The following is a 7,393-nucleotide window of genomic DNA, read 5'->3' as shown; positions in this document are numbered from 1 at the left end:
TGACAGAGGTTTAACTAGTTATGCTGTAGTGACCGCCAGATTGTTAGTTGCCAAAAATTGGAAAACCCCAGAAATCCCTAGTAAAGAAGTTTGGCAAATTAAGTTATTCCATTATTATAATTTAGCAATTAGATACGAAGAAGTCAAAGGAACAAGTCTAGAAGAAGCAATTAGATTGTGGAAACCATTTAACATGTATATTAAAGATAAAATAGAAAAACCAAACCTTATCTCAGAAAGATAACGATTCTATGTTGGTAAAATAAAAATACAATGGAGAATACTAATGCATGTAAGAGAGACGAGCTCAGTACAGGACGTGAAGTAGGGAGGGCAGTGAGGGAGGGTATGGTGGGAGAGGTGGGAGGGAACGGGGAAAATCAAGACAATGTAATACTTGTATTCATTTGTATCTGTTTTATTTATCTGTAAATAACTTTTATTTTTGAAACCAATAAAATTTATTTTAAAAATTTTTTTAAAAAAAGAAATTAAAGATTCTAAAACCTTCTGGTCACTTCTCTCAATAAAAACTACCACTGATCTCCCCAATATAATGGATGAAGCTTGGATTACGTACTTTACCTGTTTTTTATGATCATCAAGCTTTTACAAATAATTTTTTTAATCTCCTGCGGCAAGAACCACACAATTTCAAATTACTGATGAGGAGATGAAAAGGATAATTCTTTCGTTTAAACAGGGAAAATCCCTGGGTATGGACGGCTGAGACTAAATGTGGAATGGTGGGCCATTAATCTTGTCCTGCTTTTTAATTCTATTTGCGTGTGGAGGTCCCCAAAACCACCCCTCAAATAACTCACACCATAGACAGAATTTTAGTTTAATGGTTTTTGGCATGAATTTGGTCACATCTTTTATTGAATACAAATCAAACCAGTGAGTGGTTGTGTAGGCATTGGTTCTCCAACTGTCACCTAAGGACATGAATAAACTCGCCTTGTCAACAAGGGGAAACCCTACAGGGAGAGACAGGGAGTCGGGTCCAATAGGCTCTCCCCTCTCCCCTCAGGCTCCCAGGGGCTCATGTGTGTTGCTGGTCCCCTACCAGAGATATGGACACTGCATAGAGCCCCTGTATTCCTGACCAGATTTTCCCCTAACTCAGGCATTAACACAAGGGGCCAACAAAGTCAACAGACCCCAAATACAACCAATAACCAATGCCTAACCGCCACTAGAGCCCCTAGGCTCGCCGCCAAAACCACTCACAAACCCAGCCAGGACTTCAAACACCCCAGAATTGACCCCAACCACATATCATTCCCCACTGCGGAAAGATGAACTCCATCGGCTCAATACATCCAGACAGCGGCAAAAGAAATTTCAGGATGAGTAACGGTCAGCCCACCCAATTGCTCGATCAACTTGACCACAGCCCAATTCACAAGTTTTCCACCCCGTTCGGTGGCGACAGGGGAGTCACTTGCTCGCCACTCCCTTCTCTGCAACAGATGGGACCAAATTAACTCAGTAGCTGGCGACAGGGTACTCAATTCCCGCACATCACTACAAATTGAATAACGCAGCGTGTGACAGTCCGTGGCAGGCAAATCATTTTCACCCAACTGCACTACAATTGCTGAGGAGGGTCCATCCACGTGCAACTGTCGGCGAAGTAGTGGGAGAAGCTCCCCCCACAACATCCCTCTCTTGGCCAGCCATGACACAAGCACGTGCGGCGGGAGTCCAAGACTGGAACCAAGGCCAGACTCCTGAGCTCTGCAACGGGCCCAATGCACGATACTGTGCCCCACAATCCACACACGAACGGGCGTCAGACCTAGGAAATAAACAAAATATGAATACCGGATCCCCTCACTTCCTAACATAACCCTTATACGCTGCCGATGTCAATCGACCCAGATTTTGAATTCTCTCAGCGGAGAGACTCCAATGAGCAGCAGTTGTTGCGGCCCCTATACGAAAAGAATGGGGGGCATAATTAAGGGCCACGTGACCGCATGCTGCGACAGCCTTGCACATCACTTTTGCAAACTGATGTCTTCCCAACGGGGAGCCATCAGAATGAACAAAAAAGGGGCCAGCACCTGGCGATCTCAGCGCTAAGTACTTGGAAACATCCTTTACTGGGCAAGGACCCGGGTTTCTTGTGGCAGGGAGCCGAACAAAAGCACCCTTCCCAAGTTGATCCGTTTTGGACTTCCGGATCGTGAGGACCACCTCTGACGGTGCCACAGGCACATCCTCCAACAGCCACCCCCTGGATCCAACGGATCCAGACGTTTCCAAGACCAGTTCCCCCACCCTTAGAGCCCCCAAAAAATGCCACAGAAAAGGCCACAGAGAAAAGCCTGGCCTCATACTTAGTCCAACAAATGCGACGCAATTGGGCGCACATTCTAGATAAGAGGTCGAAAGTAATGGGACGACGAGCTTGCGAATTGGCCCAGCCCGCCAGGGCTTTCCGAACAATAAACTCAGAACAAGGGTCCGTCGAGAAAAAGGACTTCGTAAAGAAAGAAATGGCGGCCGCGTGCAACCTCAGAGTACGAGGGGCGTGTCCCTGTTCAAAGAGATGCGCCAGGTACCGTTTCTCATATTTTAAGACATACCCATAAAATAAGCCATAGGAATTTTAAGCATTCAAGGAATATAAGCCATACCCCGAAAATAAGGCATAGTGATAGGCGCAGCAGCAATGCCGGCCGTGGCAGGAGGAGGAGGAAAAAAATAAGACATCCCTTGAAAATAAGCCATAGTGTGTTTTCTTGAGGAAAAAATAAATATAAGACGTGTCTTATAATATGAGAAACACGGTATTGTAGCACGTGCGCAGTGGAAGGGGGCGATTCCGTTCCTTCTGCCTGATTGTGTCTGCCAAAAGCCCTGAAGTCATCCCACGCCCTCCCATAAGACCTGAGGGTGGAAGGAGCTATGGACGCAGCCACTCCTTGCAGAACTAAATGCTGCCAAGGTTCCAGAGATGGTCCGGGAAATATTCCGGCACTTCTTGCGCCTCTGGAGCCAAGGATCTGAACTGTTCAATCTGAAAACGGGACAGAGCATCAGCAATATCGTTCGAAATCTCTGGAACGAAACGGACTGAAAACATAATATTAAAACGCAAACAATGTACCAAAGGCCCTGAGCAGGGCCGATACCCGAGGAGAACGAGATGACTGCTTGGCCAGCACATTCACGACTGTTTGGTTATCGGTCCAAAAACAAACCCGACAATCCCTGAATTCATTGACCCACAGGTGCACGGCCACAGCGATGGGAAAAAATTCAAGGAAAGTCAAATCCTGTGTAATGGCCTCCCCTAGCCAGGCAGCTGGCCAAGGCCTGGCACACCACCTGCCTTTCCAGTAGACACCAAAACCGAGGGAACCTGCCGCGTCGGAGTGGACCTGGAAATCATTGTGAAGGTTCAAAGTGTCCTGCCACAACGACACCCCGTTGAATTCACCCAGGAATATCAACCAATTCCTGAGATCCCCCTTCACCTCCCAAGGGAGGCAAACATGATGATAGGGAGAATGAAGGCCGGCCATAAGCCTGGCCACCCTCAAGCAAAATGGTCTCCCTGGGGAAACCACTCTGCAGGCAAAATTTAAATGACCCGACAAAGACTGCAATTGGTGCAGTGTCACCTTAGACAGAGGAAGCAATTCCTCAATGACCTGTTTTAACTTGACAATTTTATCAGCCGGCAGACTAGAAGTCTGTGCAACGGTGTCCAAAAGGATACCCAAATAAACCAATTGAGTGGTCGTGCCCTCTGTCTTGTTAGCTGCGAGCGGAACATCTAGTTCCGCGGTAAGGGTAGCAAAGGCTTCCAAAAGGGCCACGCAATCCCCGGTATCTGGCCCCAAGGCGAGTAAAAAGTTGTCCAAATAATGCGTGACCCCGCCCAAACCTGATTGAAAGCGCAGGGCCCAATCCAGAAAGGTACTAAAAGCCTCAAAGGCCGCACAGGCCACGGAGCAGCCCATGGGCATGGCCTCATCAAAATAAAAGGCACCCTCGAATTTAAAACCCAAAAGCCAGAAATCTTGAGGGTGGATAGGCAATAAGCTAAAGGCAGACTCAATATCGAATTTCGCCAAAAGTGCCCCTTGACCAAATCTCCGTACCATTTTTATGGCATGATCCAAGGAAGCGTATTTGACAGAACACAGCTCCTCAGGAATCATGTCATTCACTGGTGTACCCTTGGGGTGGGACAAATTATGAATTAAACGAAATTCCCCAGGGGCCTTCTTAGGAACAATCCCAAGGGGCGACAGGTGCAACCCAGAAATGGAAGGAGTCGCGAAAGGGCCAGCTATGCGCCCTAGCGCAATCTCCTTCTCAATCTTTCTCTGGGCCACACCCAACAATTCCCTCACTGATTTTTGGTTAGCAGAATTCTGGACAACGGGAGTCGAGGCTACCGGGATCCGGAAACCATGGGAAAAACCTTCCCGCAGAAAGGAAGCTGCCACTCGATTGGGGTAAAGTTGAAGCCAGTGTAAAAGAGGTGCCAGGCAAACCGGGGTAAAAGCCATCTCGAGGACAGCATCACTTGGAGGGAGTGGCCGCTGGCTGGGAGGGGAGCGACTTAGCGGACTTTCCCCCCACGAAAGGGCCGATCAACACGAAAGCAGGAAGCAACGCCACATTTTTCGCAGATGTGTGGAAATCTGCAGGCGGGACGCTGGCAAGTCCCCTTGTTAAAAGCCCAGCAACAGACTCTACTTCTGACCTTAAACACTGGCAACTTGGACAGTTGTTGTTCCAGGGGCGTCTTCTGGATGTGGGGGGCCACGAAAGTGGACCACACCTCCAAGTCCCTGCGGTCTCATCTAGCGGACTGAATCCTATTAGCCCTGGTCCTGAACTTCTTATCATAGGTGATGGCCGCGGCGTCCCCCGCCATCGTGAAAGCCAAGCGCACAATGGATTGATAGACAATTAGATGTAAGGCGCGCTTAGGGTACGCCGCGGCAACCACCCCAGCAAAAACCTGGAAGCAATCAAGCCACCGCTCGAAAGTCCTTTCGCCTTTTGCCAGCGAAAGTGCAAATTCATTTAAGTTTAATCTTTCACTTCCTTTTTTTCTCCTTTCTTGCGGTCACTTAGGCAAACAGACCAGTTTACTGGGTAAGGAATTTCAGATTATTGTGAAACCATTCCAAGTAATTCAAAACATTTCTAAAGAATCAACTCGCCTATTACCATCAACAGCATTCATAACCAACATACCATAAACTCTTGAATTTCTTAATCCATGGAGTTCCAAAACATGGCAGACCACATGATTTTTCTACGTGGCGCAGTGATCATATTGCAGTGTGCTAGACGCTGTATGCTTTTTAATTCCTTAGCTTTGAAGCTTGAGAGGTTTTTTTTGCAAGTCATCCTTGTAAAATGTGCACTTCTACTGTAAGGACACCAATGACACAATACTGCTTGAAGTAAATCTCTTTATTTCACGAGACTGATATACCTCTCTCATGTACCCCCAAAATTCTTTGTTTGGATAACATATTCCTCCCCACCCCGCTTCCCATATGTTTGTGTCTGCCATTTTACTCATCACTGTTTGTCTCTCTCCCCCAGACAAGATGAGTGGAAAAAGTTATTCTGTTGATTACAAGAAAACAATTGTGGAGGACTCCCAGGGCAAGAATCTTACGGCGTTCTGCCAGGAGAAGAAGTTGGATATCTGACTGGTCCAAAAATGGCGGGCAGAATATGATAAACTCAGTCTACAGGTGTTCATGGAAAATTCAAAGAAGCGCAAGTGTGGTTCTGGTCGGCAACCTTTACTTCCTGAGCTGGTGAGTAGATCGCTGACAGGAGAGCAAAGGCTTTGGTTGTGCGCAGGGCTGATATTCGAGCATTTGCCCTTGAAATTGCACCACAATTCGAAATGTCCCCAGAATTCAAAGCATCACATCGCTGGCTGGATGGCTTCCTTCAGCGATACGACATGTCTCTCAGAAAATCAACAACACTGTTTAAGTTGGAGGATGCTGAAGTTGTTAAGCGAGCACTTGCATTCAAGTCCTTTGTTGATGGCATTGACTTTTCTAAATACCAACTTTGCAACATGATTGCTATGGATGAAACTGCAGTGTTTATGGGTCACGGAGCCCAAACGACAATTGAACAGAGGGGTGCCTCCTCAATCTACATTCCCTCCACTGGTCACGAGAGTACATGCGTTACCTGTGTTTTGGCAATTTGTCTGGATGGACAGAAAGCCACACCTGTTATCATCAGTAAGGGCAAGAAAAATAAGATTGAACATGTTTCTGGCATTTATGTTCTTGAATCCGAAAAAGCCTGGTGCACACAAGCAGTTATAAGGAGGTGGCTTGATTCAATGCTGCCACTTGTTATGCGAGGTGGACAAAGAGGTCTGCTAGTCTGGGATTCAGCCAGCACTCATCGTGCTAAAGACATGAAGAAGTTCCTTGCACAGAGAAGAATAGATCAAATAACGATTCCTGCAGGAATGACTGCTTATCTGCAGACTCTTGATATTGCAATAAACAAGCCATTCAAAGACAATTTGCGTGTAGAAATGGATCTGGCCAGCTCCTGAGTGAGATTATCCTCAATCGGCCACCCCCAGGCTTTAAAGAAAGGCCCCAGATTCTTCTTCACTTCCACAGGGAAGCACTCTGCCCACAGGTTCATCTCGGAGGTGCTGTCATTTCGTTTACTGGGCATCGTTTGGTACTCGCCAAAGATGTGGATGTAAGGCTCCCAGCTAAAGGCCTCCTGAAACTGGAAAAAAAAATTATCCAGCCCCTTCCCTAAGGAATTTAAAACCATTTGTGTATTGCCTGTCATGACTTTCTATTCTGCGAAACCCAAGCTCTGCTGAGTCATAACCCTGGTTGTGTTGTGAAATGCAAAAGAAAGGGCTAGGCCATGGGTAGGCAAACTAAGGCCCGGGGGCCGGATCCAGCCCAATAACCTTCTAAATCCAGCCTGCAGATGGTCCAGGAATCAGCGTGTTTTCACATGAGTAGAATGTGTGCTTTTATTTAAAATGCATCTCTGGGTTATTTCTGGGGCATAGAAATTCGTTCATTTTAAAAATAAAAATAAAAAATATATAGTCCGGCTCCCCACAAGGTCTGAGGGACAGTGGACTGGCCCCCTGGTGAAAAAGCTTGCTGACCCCTGGGCTAGGCACACAATAAGGACTCCGCTAGTCAGATCACAATTTATTTGAACTTCACCAGTCTCCACTGGCTCTCTGAATGCCACCCCAGGCCTTTTTTAACTGGAAGTCAAATTCACACTTTCAACTGTGTGGGTTGACTCCAACTCAATAATGCTTCGTGTAGGCCTCTTCATATCAAAGGGCAGGACTAAACTTAAGTCCATTGGCTTAATGCAATGCCGA

The sequence above is a fragment of the Zootoca vivipara genome, chromosome 9 (genome assembly GCF_965207765.1).
Source record: "Zootoca vivipara chromosome 9, rZooViv2.hap1.1, whole genome shotgun sequence".
In the NCBI taxonomy this organism is placed as follows: domain Eukaryota; kingdom Metazoa; phylum Chordata; class Lepidosauria; order Squamata; family Lacertidae; genus Zootoca; species Zootoca vivipara.
The sequence above is the reverse complement of the archived record's forward strand: the minus strand, read 5'-3'. Positions refer to the sequence as shown.